Raw genomic sequence first — 18,352 nt, 5'->3', positions numbered from 1 at the left:
TATATATATATATATATATATAGATCAAAAGTGGATCACCCCGCACAAGGTGTACAAAAGGTGAAACAACCAAAAGTATTTACAACAAACAATGTAAAAGCCAAACAAAGCAACACCAAAACTAGTGGATACCCATGCACAAGAGGGGAATTTGCCACCAATCATGAAAACTATAACTGAAAGCTGCCTGTTTTGATTTCATCCAAAGGAATGAATTCAGCTTAACTTTTTCAAGGAGAGTAGAAGAAGCTGACACCGCATTATTGAATACACGGTTGTTTCGCTCCTTCCAAATCACCCAAACAGAAGCAAACCAAATCACCCTAAGATAAGCATGAGTAACTCTAGGCAGACTAGCCATATGAATAAATTGAAGAAAATGTTGTCGAAGCTCACCACTGAGTACCGACGAAATGCCTAACCAATGTAACACAAGAGACCAAAGAGAACTAAACGTAACACAATCCAAAAACAAATGTTTTGATGTTTCCAAATTACCACAAGATGTTGAGCATGCCGTTTCAGAAGCTGGAATGCTCCTTCGTCTTACCAGATTATCTTTAGTAGGCAATCGATCACGAAGGAGCCGCCACACGAACAAGGAAACCTTTAAAGGAATAAGCCGATGCCAAACTTCATCAACCAAATTACGGTCAATAATAGTCCCTGTAGTAGTAATATAATTATATGCTCCTCGAACCGAGTAACCATGAATAGGCTCAAGTAACCATCGCCAAGTATCACGAACACTATCCTGCAAAACAACATTGTGTAACATAACAGTGCACTCCTCCACACTTTCCTCCTCCCACGCCAAAAGACGACGTCTCCACTCCCACCCCCTCCCTCCAACCTCCCAACCTAATCTAGCCATCTCCTCCACCGTACTCTCTTTATTCATAGACAAATCAAATAAACGAGGAAATTTTAACTTTAAAGAAGTATCCCCCACCCATGTGTCATGCCAGAATAAAGTATCCCTACCGTCACCTATGACCCGCTTGATATTTTCTACAAACCACCTGCCAACACCCTCGCCCACCCCTTCACGAACCTTGCATAAAGTCCTCCACCAAGCTGAGCACCAGCCCCCACCCTCCCCATCCGCCAACCTCCCATCCACCTCACCGTATCTAGCTTGCAAGACTCTATACCATAAACCCCCCTTATCAGTCAACATCCTCCAACACCATTTACCCAACAATGCAATATTAAAAGCCCCCAACTTCCGCACCCCCAAACCGCCATCCTCCTTTGGAGTACAAATAGTCTCCCAATTGATCCAAGCTATTTTCCTATTACTCTCACCACCCCCCCAAAAAAAATTTTTAAAAAGAGATTCAAGGGAAGAAATGATACCTGCAGGGGCTTTGAAAAAGGAAAGAAAGTAAACCGGAAGAGAGGACAGGACAGCCTTCAGGAGAATCAGACGACCACCAAAGGAAAGGAACTTATTGTTCCACGATGACAAACGATTAGCAACCCGATCGACAACAGGTTTCCAAAAAGACAACTTGGTAAAATCACCACCAATAGGGAGCCCCAAGTAAACAAATGGGATGGTACCTCGACGACAATTCATTACCGATGCAGCCTCCAACAACCAGGAATCAGAAATATTAACACCTGTCAACATACTCTTCTGAAAATTTACCTTCAACCCTGAAACTTCCTCAAACAAAAGTAACACAGCTCGCATACTCCGCACATTTGACCAACTCTTCTCACCAATAATCAAGGTGTCGTCCGCAAACTGAAGGTGTGTCAGTCTAACTTCATTAACAGAACCGACCCCATATCCATTAAAAAGATGAGCATCCGCCACCGCAGACATCAAAACATTAAACCCCTCAGCAGCTAACAAGAATAAAAAAGGTGAAAGAGGGTCACCTTGACGAAGACCCCTCTCAATGGGAAACTCATCCGTTGGGCAGCCATTGACTAAGACCGAAGTTGTTGCCGTTCCGACACATTCCTTTATCCATTTACGCCAAGTTGTTGGAAAATTCATGTTGGCCATCACCGCATCCAGATAGTTTAAATCAACTGAGTCATAAGCCTTTTCAAAATCAACCTTAAACAGCAATAATTCCTTGTTCATGCGTCTTGCCTCATCTATTGCTTCATTGGCGATTAAAATACCATCCAGAATCTGTTTTCCTTTGATAAAAGCAGATTGTGAGTCAGAAACAACACTGCTGACAACTTGACGCAACCTATTTGCCAATACCTTCGCAAGCACCTTATACATACACCCCACTAAAGAAATGGGACGAAAATCATTTAGCCGTTGAGGACTTGTCACCTTTGGAATTAAAGCAATAAAAGTAGAGTTAACGCCTTTCGTCAGTTTCCCATTACGGTGAAACTCCAACAAAAACCTCATAAAATCATCCTTTACTAACTCCCAAAATTCTTTTATGAAGCCAAAACTAATGCCATCTGGACCCGGGCTTTTGAAACTGTCACAATCCCAAATAGCTTGCTTCACTTCATCATGTGAAAACGGTTTCGTTAACTCACCCGCTTCCGCACCCGACAACTTTCGAAAATGAAGACCTCCAATACCTGGCCGAATTGCTCCAAGGGATTTAAAATGATTAGAAAAATGATTAAAGACTGCAGACCGAACCTGATGCACGCCCTCCACCATAACTCCATCTACATACACCATATTAATAGCATTTTGACGACGACGGCCTGACATAACAGCATGGAAGAATTTTGAATTCGCATCACCATCCTTTAACCAAGTCATCCGAGAGTTTTGCCAATTGATACTATTTTGAACCCGTGCCATAGAGTGTAAGTTCATAGAAAGATCATGAAGTTCCGTCAGTTCCTCATCTAGAAGCGCAGACACCTCTGCCTTTGCGTCCAAAGTAGAAATGTGATTTTTAACCGCCTTAATCTTACCCTCCAAGTTCCGAGAGTGTTGTTGATGCCACTCCTTCAAACTAAATTTTAAAAATTTCAGCTTCTCTTTTAACACGAAGCCTCCCCATCCTTGACACTGAAATGAACCCCATTTTTGACGAACAAAATCACCGTAACCAGAATACTCGGACCAACATTTCATCATCCGAAGAGGCCTGGGGCCCCAATTAACATCATCAGATTGCAACATCAAAGGAACATGATCCGAAAGCCCCCTTTGATAAGCAACTTGAAAAGAATTTGGCCATTTCTCACACCACTTGTCTGACAACAAAAAACGATCCAATCTGCTCATAGAAACTCCATCGCCGCGATACCAAGTGAAAAGACGACCACAAAGAGGCAAATCAATCAATAAACTGACATCAATAAAATCATTAAACAAGTCCGCCTCCACCTGTCTAAAAGCCAACCCCCTACCTCTCTTTTCATCAACACTGCGCACGGAATTAAAGTCCCCACACACACAAACACACAAATCATTATTCGAAAGAACCAAAGGACTCAACCTTTCCCATAGCCCCCTTTTTTCAACCGGATCACAAGGAGCATACACATTAAAAATCATAAATTCCTCTGAAGTTAAAATAACCTTGCCTTTGATTGCCAATACGTTCCCAAAATTCATAGTAGACCAAACAACGACACGAGATGCATCCCACACCGTAACCAAACCTCCAGATGCCCCTACAGACGACTGATAAGAATAACCACAAGGTACATCACCCCAAATATTTTTAATCAAGGTATCATTCACCGACTGCCATTTAGACTCTTGCAAACACAACACTACCGGTTGTTTCTCAAATACTAGCTTCCGAACCTCCACCCTCTTTTCACCCCCCCCCCCTAAACCCCTCACGTTATATGATAAAATCCTCATTGCATCCACACTCCACCCTACACCCTCCAACCGCACCACCTCAACACACCCCCACCACCACTCCCTTCCCACTGACCTCCCCACTGACAACCTTCCCATCTTCTGCTTGCCTCCACTCTCTTCTCCCCTTCTTAGTTAACAAATCGAAACAATTCTTTGTATCACATTCGTACGACACCCCTATTGCCTTACCAATTCCCTTAACATCCTCCGCCACCTCCTCTGGTTTGCCATGCAACACAACATAATTCTCCCAATCTTTATTAACAGAAGAGTTTGAATTTATAGAAGAATCTGACAACGAAGGAATTGCTGTCTTAGAAGTGTCACTGTTGCCACGCAGCTTTCTTTTATTTTTGTGTTTCTTCAAAATCTTTAAAATTTGCTTCCTATCCTTAGACGGCATCCTAGCCACTTTTTTCATGAAACCCATATTATAAGCACCAGCTCCTCCCTTCTTCTTTTTAGACAACGCAGCTGATGATACAAGACGTAAATTCTTTTCCACATTTGACACTCTAGCCGAACCTTGAATGGACTTTGACGTAAACACGTTTCCTCCTTCGCAAACCGGTGATTGAGATAGCCATTCAAGACTCCACGGGCCTGTTTTAATATTGTCCTTCTGTACCGAAACTGAAGGTTGTTGTTTGCTGTCCAGCAGAGGCAAAGTTGCAGCAGTAGGTAACTTCACCAATCTCGGAGAGTCACACACCTGGAGCTTTGAAAATTCACCCTGCGGCCTTGAGTCCATCTCAGCATGTACCAAAACTGAAGGTTGCTGTTTGCTATTCAGCAGAGGCAAAGTTGCAGCAGTAGGTAACTTCACCAAATTCTGATAGTCACGCTCCTGAAGTTGTGAAACTGCACCTTTCAGCCTTGAATCCTTCTCAGCACGTACCGAAAGTGAAGGTTGTTGTTTGCTGTCCAGCAGAGGCCCAAATGCAGCAGTAGGTAACTTCACCAATGTCGGAGAGTCACTTACCTGAAGTTGTGGATCTGCACCATGCGGCCCTGAATCCTTCTCATCATGTACCGGCGAGCTTGCTTCGACATGAGATTGTGATGTTACCTTCTTCTCTCCATGATTACTCCATTCTTTATGCAAGTCAGTAACCAAATCATCCAATTCCCATTCTCCCTGTACTTCTTCGAAACCATCGTCAAGAATCGAAACTGTTTCTTCCTCCGACATATGCTCATGCTCAACTTCAGTTAAAAAAGCATCCTCCCCCAAGTTGTTACCCCATTCTTCCAAAAATTTAATGGTGTACTGATTACCATCAATAATAAAATCACTTGCCAAATTTATCAATTCAAGTTGAGGCGTGGAAATAAGAACTCGAGCAAAATCCAATCTAACCTTATCTTCCGTATACTCATCAACATGCATAAAACGACCAATGCCCATTACGCACAATTTAAAAAATTCAACATTCCAAGCTTGAAGAGGGACCCCGTAAATTCTAAGCCAAGCACCCCTTTTATAACCAACTTCCTTACCCGACCATTTATGCACATTAGAAAACAACTTACCAAAAAAATGAAGAGCGTCATTGAAAACTTGCCATATGTCCGTCTCTCCGGTGCAATTAAGGAAAACTCTATCTCCTCCCATTGGTCTAACAGTAACGTGACCAAACCCAACATCATCCATCCTTTGTTGTAACGCCAACACCGAATCCCCCGAAAAAATCGAAGCTACCAAACCGGAGTTTGCCCAAGATAAATCCTCTGCACGAGACTTGTACACCAGAATGAAATGCGACGGTATATGCACCTGTTTAGAGATAGAAACAGCCTCTGACTTAGCCACCGTTGTACCTACCTCCAACCTCTTATTCACCAAGAAACCCTCTTCCTTCTTCCCTACACCCTTCTTCTCGATCTGCACTCTCTCCTTCACCACCAGACCTCCTTTACCACTACCCTCCCTCTCCTCCTTCCTCAAAAAGTTAACCTTCTTCCCCTTCCCTTCAACCGGATCCTCCATGACCCCCACCCTCAAGATTTTACCGTCATCCCCATGCTCCCCCACAACCGTCTTCCCCAACCTCACTTTTTTAACTCCCTCCCCACCCTCTCTATCCACCATCACCGTCCTCCCAGCCACAGCCTTGTTAACATCCTCCTTCACCCTACCAGCATCCACCCTACTAACGTCATTGTGAGAAAACCTATCATACCTCGCCTCTTGAGCCCACACACGGCTTTGTCCTATCCAAACATTGTTTAACGCCTGTGACAATTTATCTTTATTTTTAACATTGACATACCTCACAAAGCCAAACTCTTGACCTCGAGCATTCCTAAACCGAGCCACATACACATCAGTTAACATGCCACACACTTCAAAAGCCTGTCGTAACCGAACCAACGGGATGTTGTCTGGGAAGTTAGTCACATAAAAGGATGCTTTGCTGCTAAACATTCTCTCAGCCGCTGCACTATCATTACCATGCCACTCAGAAGAAGCCACGCGACCTCCAACAATGCGGGAATTGCGAACAGAGTTACGTTCCTCCTCTCCATACTGATTGTGATTGTTACCGAAAGAAATCTTGTCGAAAACCTGTTGCCGAACCAGTCCTCCACCTGTAGCCGCTCCTCCATGACCGTCTGAATCCGTTGTCCTGACCTGTCCTCTTTGTACCGGTTCCGTCGCTTTCCTCTTCCTCGACCGCACCACAGACCAATCACCCCTATCCCCCCCATTTCTGCCACCCCGGCTGGACCCCGATCCCCCCCACTAAGTCTCTCTGCCGGAAAAACGCTCTGGCGCGGTGCCCCTATGGTTGCCCTAGGGTTACCGCCTCTCAAGCTCACGTTCTCTCTCATGTTTTTCCGATTAAAAATACCAATTTAGTTGTTTCTTAAGCACACCTTAGTTGGTAGCTACAATGACAATATCACACGGGGGCCGGAATTCGAAACTCAGACTCTCCACTTCTACATACTTAGAATATGTGAACTCTAGCCACGTGTTACTTGACCAAATATATTTATTTTAGTTTAGCTATTTAGGTTATTATAATAGTTTATGAAGTTACTATAGCAAGCTTAATATTTAAAACTATATTGATTTGTATGAGTTTATAAACAATATAATATGATATTTTGTTCACTTTTGTTTCTTATCTTTTCAACTGGAGCATACTAATTAGTTAGTGCTAACACAAAGTAAGCATGAAAGTTAGTTAGTGCTAAAACAAAGTAAGCATGAAAGTGCAATCTCAATTCAATACTCTAATTAAAACTGTGTACTCACTTTTTTTCTCTTTCTTGTTTTCTATTGATGTAGAAGGGTTCATGGACCCTTGAAGAAGATATGATACTGATAAAATCCCATTGGAAAGTTGGAAACAAATGGTCTGAAATTTCAAAGAGATTGCTGGATAGGAGTGAGAACTCTGTCAAGAACCGTTGGAACTCCACCAAACGACGGCAAAGCATCAAGATGTTGAGGAAGCGTAATCGCAATATCACTAATAAAAATGATGGATCGTTGCTTTATGAATACATAAAAATGGTCACTTCAGCTGAAAAAGTTGCAAAAGAATTGAAGAAAAACATAACTGAGATGAAGATGAAGATGTTGGGTGAAGGTAGTGAAAATTTAGCTCGTTTGCTAAATGCAGAGTAGTATATTATATTTTATAAATAAATTGTCATTTATTTATTGTCATGTCGGGATTCCATTATGTCATGGTGTGTTGGATTATTTTTTTTCTCTTCCGATTGGTTATCATCGTCGGGGGTAAATATCATATATTTGTGGCATATCGGCACCAAATATGAATATTTCTCTCTGTCGCTATTCGAACTTTGATTTGACATGTTGTGGATGTTTAATTCTTGCTTCTAGACCCAATCTCTGGTTGCCTTTTTGTTGGATTTTAATTTAATCTTTTTCTTGTCCTTTCCTAATAGATTATATTTGATCAGTCTCAAAACATTCTATTTTCTATTTGCTTGCATATGAATTTTTAGTTAAAAATATTAAAAATAAATAAATAAATTAGTAGATCTTATGCATTTTCCTTATGTGCTGAAAATTTCTATGTGATTTGAGATTGCTGGAATTAAATTCAAAACTAGTAAGTTAGCACATAGCAAATTCAATCCTTAAATAAGATACATTTTTCAGAATTCGGCTTGACACCTTTTTATTATTGTTTTGCTTTTGATTAGCGTACATATGGACTTCAATTATTTTTGTATAGTTAGTGGCAAAATCGCATACCCTTAAATTTTCTCATTTTAAGTCTTAACTCTGTAGGTATATGCATTTCACAATAATAACTGGAAAAATCGAATATCTTATAGGTATGATTTTTTGTTTTTAATTTAAGCAAGTTTGACTAAAATAAAATAAAAACACAAAGCCAAATTTTTTTTTAAAAAGAAAAACCATTAAGTACGTAGTAGAGAGCTAACTCACCCAAATATATTAAGCAAAAAATATTGATACAAAAGAGAGGAGGGGGACCAAACTAAACCTCATCAACCAAAAGCGAATCTAAAACTAAACAAGCCTAGTTTATTACTCCCTCCGTCCTACAATAGATGACCCATTTGAAAATGTTCAAAATTGACCTAACTTACTTTGACCATATTTTTCTATTAATATACAAAGATAAATAATATCATATAAGATGTCGTTAGATTGGTCTCGATGAGCATTTCAAAATATCAAATTTTTATAATTTATTTCTAACAGATTAGTAAAGTTATTTAAGATCAAAATTGTGCATTGGTGTGTGTGATAAAGTCAACTGTGTCACTTAATAGGGGACGGAGGGAGTATGTACATGGTGTTTCCTGGCTTCTAGAGGGATAGTACCATAGGAAACAAAAGAGTTAAGGATAGGCCTGTGATAGCTAACCTATCAGCACAAACATAGTGTTGGAGTTGTTTTTGAATAATTTGTCATGTCATTGCACCCATAGCCAAGTTGTGCAGGGACATCATACCTCCCATCGTAAGAAATTGATCAAGAGGCAAACAAAAAAAATTATGGAAGAAAAGGAATTAAAGAGCATTAACACAAGGGAAGCTGTTAATATGGAAGTCAATGAGTATGGACAAGATATTAATGCATATGCAGAGAAAAACACATCTTTGGTGCAAGTTGGTGCAACTAACTAACACGTTGGTGCAAGTTCCTGTTTTGCACAAGACAACACCAAGATTTGGTTCAAGAAGTGATTTAAAAAAGGAATCCAAAAGCTCATCAACAAGAGCAAAGAAAAATTCTTCGAAACTCATGTAAATCAAGAGTGGAAATCTAGTCCTTATGGTACTGACTCAAGAGTTCGAAGGTTTGAAAAACTCAACTCCTTTGAAAGTTCACCTCCCTCAAACGTGGAAAAAAACATGCAAATAACCAACTTTTCTCTTTAAGCCTTTCTAATATCTCTAAAGTCTCGTAAATACACATATGGTAGTCATCTATTAGATATACCTTTTTACTCGTCAAACATACGTCTCCGAGATAACTCTCGAAAAAACATACATCAAGTAGATAACTAGCGGATGTGTATTAGGGGGTCCTAAAGAAAAATGTTCCTAATAATCTAGTACTGGGCTTCATTGTCTGGCAAATGGATTTTAAAAGCCCATAAATACTTTGTTGACCACGGCTGCATAAAAAAATGTTATGATAAATCAATGAGAAATTCTTTTCCCGCCAAACTCACTTCTCGCATACTCTTCAAATTGATCATTTTACCTTGTTTAGATTTTTTTAGGGCCTCGTTTTATAATATGAAGTGTATTAGATGATTTTTGAATTATACAATCTGAACTGTGTTTAATCAGTTTTTTATTGTAATGACATAAATTATTAAAATTGCATAAATGAAAATGACAAAATTTAAAGAGACATAATATAAATTGGCAAGAATTCAAGACATTTTATTATTTAATAAAAATTCATAATATATTTACATTAACATAATGCTTATTACAACAAAAAATTTTAGACATCTAATGCAAAATTTGTGGTGCAAGAAGATGGAGGGAGAAAAAGGAAAAGTGGAAGAATGTGAATGTGATTAGAAATCATAAATCCAAACAGCAGGTTGTAGATCTAGATAGATCTGTGTTGCAAATTTGAGAAGTGGACCGCCATCTTTTGACCATTCATATTATCTCCACAAGACAACACATATCTTTGTATGAAAGAGCGACGATGAAACACTCACATCATAAACGACTTAAAAGAAAAGTAAGAAAAAGAAGGATATAATGTGAGCTAGAATTAAAAATTGTAAAGAATGAGTGAGTATTTATAGGTAAAATGTAAACATAGACTATAACGATAGTCAAGGGAAGTCCGAAACATGTAGCTGAAATTGATGGTCAATCAAAACACATGGAACAAGCATGGGACCAGACAGACTTGCTGACCAAGAAACTGTCCAGTTTCTGGAACGATTCAGGTTATACAATATGAAATCGTTCCTGGATTATTTCGACTTATATAATTCTAATTGTTTCCAAACTATGTTAAAAAGATGTGCTTTGTATAATTTGGAATGCTTTGAATTATATAATATGACACTTATCAAGTAGATGTAAACACCAATCTAGGTGTAGTTACTACAATGGGGAAAACTTAATATTCTTAGAGTCCACATTTATGTCACACTTTCTTGCTTGAAGGATCAGTTGGACCAGATTAATTGTCGTATCAATTAAAGAAACACGAGAAGGATGTCCAATTTTGAGTATCGTTGTTCGGTTCACCCAAATGAAACACTGGAATGACGACAATGTGAGAACTACGTTCTCTATATTTGGTCAACCTAGTACAAATGGGTTGATAAAGTTAGACGTTTTCCTGGTTAAATCTTTTCGAGATGTTCATGAAAGTTTGATTTGGCCCAGGACCTACGAAGAAATTAGAGCTTCATAGAAAGATAAGATTACCCCTATAAAAGAAAACGACCATAAAAATAAAATCAAATAAGTAAAGCGATTTACCCCGTTGAAAATATCAACAATCTTCGACAACAACGCCAAAATCTTGATGAACAATTTTGGCATGTGTACCATATCGTTCACAAGTAATAAAGTGATAAGTAAAATTGTCTACACATGGATTATCGTTTCAACTCGACAAATAGCGTTATTTATTAGAACAAAAAATAAAATAAATAAAGCAAGTAAACTGGAGGGGGTAGGGGGTGTTGTAGGTTTTATTTGATTGCGCAAAGCAATACTGAGTTGGTAATCTTGTTTGGTTGTCGAACATTACATGCGGTTAGGATTCTTCGAATCCCCTCTATTTACTTGTTGGATTAAGGAGAAATCATCATTTAGTCATAAGACAAGAATTCTATTTAAGTGATGAGATTGTGGGGATGTATGTCCCTTCAGTCGTGGAGTTTCACTTATAACCTGATTTCCAAGTGGGTTTGAGCTTAAAAACTGGGTTTTTTTTCCTTTCTCAAACCCGCAGGAGAAAACCTTAAAAAACTTGTTTTCTCCTGGAGACTCGCGTGCATAATGGAAACTACTAAATACATAAGCCACAAGTTCAAATATGCAACATATTGGACAGTATGCGACCACTTTACCGATAGGACAACATACATTTTATCATAAAAATGTGGAAATTTCATATATAATATAAATAAAGAGAAAAATGGAGGCCTATATCACAAAAAGAAAATATGTAAGGCCGAAAGAACACAATTAATGAAAAATAAAATTAAAAGGGTGCACCAACTATGAATTTACGTCATACAATACTTGTGCATGAAGGCCATCTGGTACATCAGGGGCACTGACTTCTTTAGATGTATGGGTCCCACAAAATACATAAGTAACTCTCAAATTTACATCGTAATCATACCCGCTCCTTACACCATTTATTGGACAAAAATATCGCTCTCTGTCACACAGTCGATAATATTCAAGTTGTGTCACTTTTCTACATGGAACTCAATCTTAACAATCGAGCAAAGCATTCAAACCTTTTGAATCTTTTTCCAGAATATCCATGTTTGGAGCGTGTGATTCATACCCCACAAAGGTCAATTCTCGTTCCACCTCCTCAGAACAATCCCTTGTTAAACTACCATCTCAACACTAATTTACATGACCATATCTTGAGTGTACCTAATAATCCCAATATCTTAAACAGTCGTCTATCTCCAAACATGCATGTCATCCATTTACGTGGCATGTCATCATCATTATCGCCTGTCATTTCTCAATCTTTCGAAACCAGATGTTTCCATCGAGATGGTTTTCTTAACACTCCATTTGTACCAGACGTCAACAAAGCTTATGCAATCAGAAAGAAATGGACAACCAATGAGGATATGTATGTAAAATATTTATTCATTTCTTAATCTCTCTCTATATCTGTTTTCCTTTCTTTGGATTTTTTCTAAAAAAAATATATATAATAGAATTAAATTACATTAACCGCGCTGTTCAATTATTGGTAGTTTTATAGATACCATTTTTCATCAATATAAGGTTTTTTTAATGTTAAAATGGGGTGAGTGTTTAATCTTAATTTGTGATTTCATATAGGGAACTTGTTAAATTGGTGAATCAACATGGGCTGAAAAAATGGCCTCAAATTGCAAGATTGATGAAGCGAGGAAGAAATGCAAAACAGTGTCGTGATAGATGGCTCAATCATCTCCGTCCAAACATTAAGGTTTATGTTCCCTAATTTGTTGCCTTAAAGAAATCTATTTTCATTAAAATCATTTCTCTATGTATCCCTCTTTTCACACACATATGAGCAGTAAAATAAAGTAAAATAAAGGAATATTAAGTACTCGCAGTTACATATTCATATAAACTTTAATTAATTGATAAAATAAAATTTAAAAAAATCAGCAAGGTCTTGAGAGAGTATGTATCATGACACTCTTCAGGAAAAATAACCTCAATTTTTCTCTAAAATTTATTTATTTTGGATGGATGGGAAACAATTTTAAAATCTTTTAGTTGAATTTTAGTCCCTTTATATTCAATGCGTTTCGATTTGACTCTGCAATTTCAAATCATTTTTAATTTGCTTCCATAATTGTTTGCTTTGCTGAAGTGGCGCATTTGTTATGACGTATCAATGTTGACTAGAGTTTTCACACGGTAACTCATCAAATATATTATGGTAATGATACAATTACCCTCATTCTTCATTTTTAATTATATGATAAGAACATAAAATGAATCAGGAATTTAATGACACAATTACCCTTATTCATCATTCAATCTTTTATTCATATTTAAATTGCAAAAAAGAATTGAGTACGTGGAGAGTTGAACGAATAAAACGATTTGGGTTGAGTGTGAAGACAAAATTGTGCGGGCTTAAGGTTGAAAAAGAAAATTGTGTTGAGATTGAAATAGAATATGGAGGCTTCTTTCAAAACTTGATTTTTTTGTTGTTACATCTTTCAAAACTTGATTCCCAATTCATTTTATTTATTTCTTTGTCATAAATTGTTTTACATTTTTATTAAACAATAAAAAATGAAGAATAATGGTAATTGTTTCATTACTATAGTATATTTGATGAGTCAAGATGTCTTAATCCGCTAGTCAGTAGTAACATGTCGTCACAAATGTGTCATTTTAGGAAAATAATCAACTGAAGGACCAAATTTAAAATAATTTGAAATCGCAGATTTAAATTTAAAGGATTTGGATTTATAGGGACTGAAATTCAAGTGACCCTATTTACAAAGACCATTTGCATAATTAAACATATTTTTAATTATATTTGTGAACATTGTATGTGCATACATTTGAATCAATTTATTATAACTGAATGTGTCACTATTACCGGTTAGTTTGTAATTGAGTCCATAAACATGCTATCTCTTATTTTGAGAAACACAAATCTACCAGTAAGTGTGACATAAGTGTTAAATACTTTAGTCCGTTAAGTGTTATGTTAAGGATTTCATCCCTTACTGATTCATATAAAAGACTACTATGGACATTCATTTCCATTTGTATTCATTTTTTTTAACAGATTTCCGTTTTTATTCATATTTTATTATTTCTATAATAAATTAAATTCTCAAAGTAAGTGTGTATATGTGTGTGTGTCTATATATATATATATATATATATATATATATATATATATATATATATATATATATATATATAATTTTCTCATGCAATATTGTTATATAAGTAAATATTTTTTTTTAGTTATCTCTTAAGCACAACTTAGTTGGTAGCTGCAATGACAATATCACACATGGGTCGGAGTTCGAAACTCAGACTCTCTACTTCTACATATTTAGAATATGTGAACTTTAGCCACTGTATTACTTGACCAATTTTTTTTTATTTTTAGTTTAGCTATTTAGGTTATTATAATAGTTTATGAAGTTACTATAGCAAGCTTAATATTTAAAAGGCTAAAGTGTAACTTTGGCCCCCTATCTTTCAAAAAGTTGCGATTTTGGCCCCCTAACTTTGAAAACTACGATTTTGGCCCCCCATGTTTAGGGAAATATGCTCTTTTAACCCCCTAACATAAGGGAAATATGTCTTTTGACCCCTTATCTTTTCAAAATGTTGCGATTATGACCCCTTATCTTTTCAAAATGGCCCCTTTTTTTGGACACGTGTCGCCTTCTCAGCAGTTTTCAAAGTTAGGGGGCCAAAATTGTAGTTTTCAAAGTTAGGGGGCCAAAATCGCAACTTTTTGAAAGATAAGGGGCCAAAGTTGCACTTTAGCCTATTTAAAACTATATCTTCTTCAAAAAAAAATATTTAAAACTATATTGATTTGTATGAGTTTATAAACAATATAATATGATATTTTGTTTACTTTTGTTACTTATCTTTTAATCTGGAGCATACTAATTAGTTAGTGCTAAAACAAACAAAGTAAACATGAAAGTGCAATCTCAATTCAAATATACTCTAATTAAAATTTTGTACTCACTTTTTTCGCTTTCTTGTTTCCTATTGATGTAGAAGGGTTCATGGACCCTTGAAGAAGATATGATACTGATAAAATCCCATTGGAAAGTTGGAAACAAATGGTCTGAAATTTCAAAGAGATTGCTGGATAGAAGTGAGAACTCTGTCAAGAACCGTTGGAACTCCACCAAACGACGCCAAAGCATCAAGATGTTGAGGAAGCGTAATCGCAATATCACTAATAAAAATGATGGATCGTTGCTTTATGAATACATACAAATGGTCACCTCAGCTGAAAAAGTTGCAAAAGAATTGAAGAAAAACATAATTGAGATGAAGATGTTGGGTGAAGGTAGTGAAAATCTAGCTCGTTTGCTAAATGCGGAGTAGTATATTATATTTTATAAATAAATTGTCATTTCTTTATTGTAATGTCGGAATTCCTTTGTGTCATGTTGTGTTGGATTATTATTTTTTTCTCTTCCGATTGGTTATCATCGTCGGGGGTAAATATCATATATTTGTGGCATATAGGCACCAAATATGAATATTTCTCTCGGTTGCTATTCGAACTTTGATTTGACATGTTGTGGATGTTTAATTCTTTCTTCTAGACCCAATCTCTGGTTGTCGTTTTGTTGGATTTTAATTTAATTTTTTTCTTGTCCTCTCCTAATAGATTATATTTGAGCAGTCTGAAAACATTCTTTCTATTTTCTATTTGCTTGCATGTGAATTTTTAGTTAAAAACATTAAAAATAAATAAATTAGTATATCATATGCATTTTCCTTATGTGCTGAAAATTGCTATGTGAATTGAGATTGCTTGAATGAAATTCAAAACTAGATAGTTAGCACATAGCAAATTCTGTAGCAATATGCATTTCACAAATAATATCCCTTCTCATTGAACTTAGAAAGTACATTAAGAATATTGATCAGTGCAACTTGAATGACTAGCTTACATTGTGGTAAGAGCATAGGAAGAAGAAATGGAAGGTTGATTATTCATTGTTTCCATACAGGTTGCAAATAGATGAAATGTTGCATCTAAAAAAAATATACATGCATTGGTTACTTTTTATTAATATATAACTATATCAATAATTATACCAGTAGCACCTATTGTATCTTGGCTTCATAGCAAAATATCCTAACTAACTAACTAACATCGGTGCAAGTTAGTGCAACTAACTAACTCAATGTTGCAAGTTCCTGTTTTGCAAGACAGCACCAAGATTTGGTTGAAGAAGTGATTTGAAAAAGGAATATCCAAAAGTTCTTCATCATGAAATGCATTAAGGTACTATTAAACAAGTCACCCAACATCAAAGAATCGGCAAGATGCCGGTGATGTCAATGGAAAACATTAATCCCTTCTGAATTCTCCTACCAAGAGTATAGAAAAATTCTTTGAAACTCTTGTAAATCAGGAGTGGAAATCTAGTCCTTCTGGTACTTTTTTTTTTTGTGGTGGTGACCGGGGTTTGAACCCCAGACCTTGCATATATTATGCATTGTCCCTACCAACTGAGCTAAGTTCACAAGGACAGTCCTTCTGGTACTGACTCAATAGTTTGAAGGTTTGTAAAACTCAACTCCTTTGAGCGTTCACCTCCCTCAAACGTGGAAACAAACATGCAAATAATCGTATGTTTCTCTTTAGCCCCTTCTAATATCTCTAAAACCTATAAATACACATCAAGTAGTTATCTACCAGATGTACGTTTTTACTTGTCAAACATAAGTTGGGAGGATAACTGCCGAAAAGAACATACATCAGGTAGATAACTACTAAATGTGTATTATGGGGTCTAAAGAGAAAATTTACAAATAATCTAGTATGGGGATTCATTGTCTGGCAAATGGATCTTAAAAGCCCATAAATACTTTGTGGACCACGGCTGCATAAGAAAATGTTAAGATAAATCAATGTGAAATTCTTTTCCCACCATACTCACTTCTCGCACACTCTTCAAATTCATCATTTTACCTCGTTTGGAATTTATAATCTAAAATAAATTAGATAGATTTTAAATTATACAATCTGAACTGTGTTTAATCAGTTTTTTCATTACAATGACATAATTTTTTTTTTTTGAAAGAACAATGACATAAATTATTAAAATGACAAAATTTAAAGAGACATATTATAAATTCGCAAAAATTCAACATGTTTTATTATTTGATAAAAAAATCATAATATATTTACATTAACATAATGCTTATTGCAACAACAAAAATTAGACATTTAAAGCTAAATTTGTGGTGCAAGAAGATGGAGGGAGAAGAAGGAAAAGTGGAAGAAGGTGAATGTGATTAGCTCACAAAACTAGACGTGTTGCAAATCCAAATGGATCTGTGTTGCAAATTTGAGGAGTGGACCGCCACCTTTCGACACAACTTTGCATGAAAGACCAATAGTGAAACATTAACATCATAAATGACTCAAAAGAAAAGTAAGAAAGAAAATGATATAATGTGACCTAGAATTAAAAATTGTGAAGAGTGAATGGTTATTTATTGGAAAAATGTAAACATAAATTGTAACGACAGTCAAGGGAAGTCTGAAACACATGGCTGAAATTGTTGGTCAGTCAAAACACATGGAACATGCATGAGATCAGGTAGACTTGTTGAACAAACAACTGTCCAAATTTTGGAATGATTCAGATTAAATAATCTGAAATTGTTCCTGAATTATTTCGGCTTATATAATTATAATTGTTTTCACACTGTGTTAAAAACATGTGCTTTGTAGAGTTTGGAACATTTTGGATTACATAATATGAACTAGTCGAGTACAAGATTTTTCTATGGTCCACAACGCACAAAAACTTGTATAAACTGGCTTGTTTGGTTAATTTGAAAACCACACCACAAAACGATGAACACTTATCAAGTAGATGTACACACCAATCTAGTTGTAGTTTACTACAATGAGGGAAAATCTAATATGCTTAGGGTCCACATTTATGTCACACTTTTTGGCTTGAAGGATTAGTTAGACCAAATTAACGGTTGTATCAATTAAAGAAACACAAAAGGGATGGATAGTGTTGAGTATTGTTGTTTATCGTTCCACTCAAATGGACGTGTTCGGCTCACCCAGATAAAACACCGGAATGATGACAATGTGAGAACTATGTTCTCTATATTTGGTCAACATAGTACCAAAGGAGCGACTAAGTTAGACACTTTCTTAGTAAAATCTTCTCTGATATTCATGAAAGTTTGATTTGATTCAAGGCCTACGAAGAAATTAGAGCTTGCATGGATAGATCAAATGAAGATTTAAGTTTGGCTCATTCATGATATTTTGTGTCTTTTAACATGTTGTTTTACGTTATTGAATTATGTTATTGAAATTATTACATCTTCCGTTAATCAAGAGATTTGTTTTCCAATTTTTGTGGAAAGAGAAAATTTGATTATAAGAAGAAAATTATCTCGTGTGTTCCACACACATATTCTCCAACTAAGATTAATCACGATTAAACGGTGGTAGAATTTTGGTACCTATATCATTCTAACGAAAAATAATGGAATCGTGAAATTTTAATTTGCAAGTTGCGATGCAAATAGGGATCTTAATGGTATACATGTACAAAAAG

At 36.2% G+C, this 18,352-nt stretch overlaps 1 long non-coding RNA gene across 1 annotated transcript; it reads left to right on the top strand.

Annotated features, from left to right (window-relative positions):
* Positions 1–12,371: 12,371 nt before the first annotated feature.
* On the top strand, positions 12,372–15,358 carry LOC146913566 (uncharacterized). The gene is made up of 2 exons (XR_015016224.1): positions 12,372–12,501; positions 14,793–15,358. It is a non-coding gene; the product is annotated as an uncharacterized LOC146913566 (long non-coding RNA).
* Positions 15,359–18,352: the final 2,994 nt, after the last annotated feature.

This window comes from Medicago sativa, chromosome 6 (genome assembly GCF_051527215.1).
Source record: "Medicago sativa cultivar Bolivia chromosome 6, Bolivia_mono, whole genome shotgun sequence".
NCBI lineage: Eukaryota > Viridiplantae > Streptophyta > Magnoliopsida > Fabales > Fabaceae > Medicago > Medicago sativa.
Note: the sequence above shows the minus strand (reverse complement) of the source record. Positions and strands in the feature narration are given on the sequence as shown.